Raw genomic sequence first — 2,420 nt, 5'->3', positions numbered from 1 at the left:
CAAGCAACACTTGTGCATCAAGTACATCGTCTCACTCAATAAGTAATTTGCCTAAGCAAGTTGGAGGGGGAACTAAACCCAAGGGATCAAAGATCTTTAGTGTAAGTTTTGTATTTTTCCTTAATCTTAATTTACATGAGAATTTATTCTTTTATTTATGTTTTGATAATTTTTTTTGTCTATGTATTTAAAAATTGTAAGAGTTCAAAATGTTTCAAAATGAAATAATTTCTGTTGCTGGAAAGTCTGAGTTGGATGTTTATTTAGATGAGCCAAAGCTTAATTATGAAGTGTTGGAAGACTTGGATGTGCTTAATTATTGGAAAGATAATGCTAAGCGCTTTCCTGATCTTTCTGTTATGGCACGAGATGTATTGAGTATTTCGATTACTACAATAGCATCAGAGTCTGCTATTAGTATCGATGGTCATGTTCTCACCAAGTTTAGAAGTTCCCTCCATCATGAAAATGTTTAAATGCTTGTCTGCATGAAAATTTGGTTACATGGGTTTTCTTTAGCTGTCGATGGTATTGTTTATTTTATATATTTCAATGTCTTTAATCTTTACTTGTTAAATTAATAATTTTAGTTAAAATTCAAACTCATTATATCTTTTCTTTTGTGGCAATGAATATTATTAGATGATAATGATGAGGACTTGGAGACATCATTACAATTCAAAGAAGACTCAAATGTTTTGATTGAAAATGAATATTGAGAAAAATATTAATTAGTCTTGAAGTTTATGAATATTTGATTATGTATTTATATAGTTATGTTGATGGGATTGTAGTTTGTGTAATTGTATTAAAGATTAAAATTTTATTTATGTTTGATGTAATGTATTTGCTTATTTATATTTGGTGTAATTTATTTATTTATAATATATTTTTATTATTTAATTTATGGACTAAATCATGGCATTGTTTTATTGATGGGAATAAAAATATTTTTTTTTAAAAAAAAATGGCTAGCCCTACCCGACCCATGGGCTAGCAAAGGGTGGGCTAGGTTGAGGATTTAATAATCCATATAAAAAATGGGCTGCCCCGACCCAACTCATATTTTTTCAATTCACGAGGCCTTGGGCTGGGCTAGTCCATAATGATAGGTTTAGAGCTCAAGACCTTAGTTTTGATACCAGTTGTAGGACTTAAAGTGCTACCACTTCGCCTAAAATCAATTGGTGATAAGGAAGGCGCATGCCATAGCCTTATAGTGCATTTAGCACACATAAGTGCCCCAGGGCTTTTGATATGACTCGACCAACACCTTAGGCCTCTGCTATAGGACGATTGTTGCCAATACCCTAGCCAATAAGTGGAGCATTCATGGACATTTATCATGTCCATATTGCATACAATATGGAAAGACTTTCATCTTGGGGTATGGGAGGAATCTTTGTTTTTTTTATTGTTATAAGCAATTGTTGCCAATGAATCATCTTTTTGTTACAAAAAGATAAATTTAAGAAACGTGTTGAATGAGACTCTCCAATTCCTCAATTATCTAGAGTCAAGATCTTGGAATGATTGGAGTCAATTTCAAATATCACGCATGGGAAAGGTGGGCGACCAAAAGACACCAACTTTAGTCAAACTCATAATTGGGTTAAAAAAGTATATTTAAGGAATTATCATAGTAGCAGACGAATCTTATTCGTCACAACTTGGATGTGATACATATTGAGCGTCACATATTTAACAATATATTCAACATGAGGTTGTAGTTGGACTGCTTCCATTTTTCTTTTTCTCATGAATCATTGTGAATGTATTACTAACATGAGTGTTGATTTGAGTTTGTTACCATGAGTATTACCTCATTAATTACTACTTTCATTTTTTCCTTTTGTACGTAATTGATTAAATTATAATAAGAGTCAAACCATTTTCATAGATATATTAAAACATAATTGATGAAAAAGTAATAGAGATAACTAACTTGTTCTCTACTGACGGATGTGATGTGAAACGTAAGTATTTTCATTTAATTTTTAAAAGTAAGGTTTATACAATTTTACCTTAAATTATCCTTTATTTTGATCGTAATATTTAAATACTTATTGAAATTTTTCATATACATAAAAATGTTCAAATTTATGCAATACCCTTATCATATTTGTTGAGAATCTGTACCTAAGCATTTAGTTCATTGATTGATGTATGATCGATTTGTCTAAAAGATAGATTATAATCCTCTTTCCTTCGTTACAAAAAGTTTAGTTGAGAATATTTTTTAATATAAATTTAATAGATAAAATTTATTGTTGTTGAACAAATTGTTAGATATTTTCAATTAATGGGCCAAAAAGGAACCCTTTTTTCATGGGGCTTCATCCATTGGCCTTTTCCCTATTAATCGTTTTTTTTTTTAATTTACAGCCCAATCCTTAAACCCTCCTCCCCACCATCAACAA

The sequence above is a fragment of the Theobroma umbraticum genome, unplaced genomic scaffold, assembly GCF_002168275.2.
Source record: "Theobroma umbraticum cultivar Fairchild unplaced genomic scaffold, ASM216827v3 scaffold_12.1, whole genome shotgun sequence".
NCBI lineage: Eukaryota > Viridiplantae > Streptophyta > Magnoliopsida > Malvales > Malvaceae > Theobroma > Theobroma umbraticum.
The sequence above is the reverse complement of the archived record's forward strand: the minus strand, read 5'-3'. Positions refer to the sequence as shown.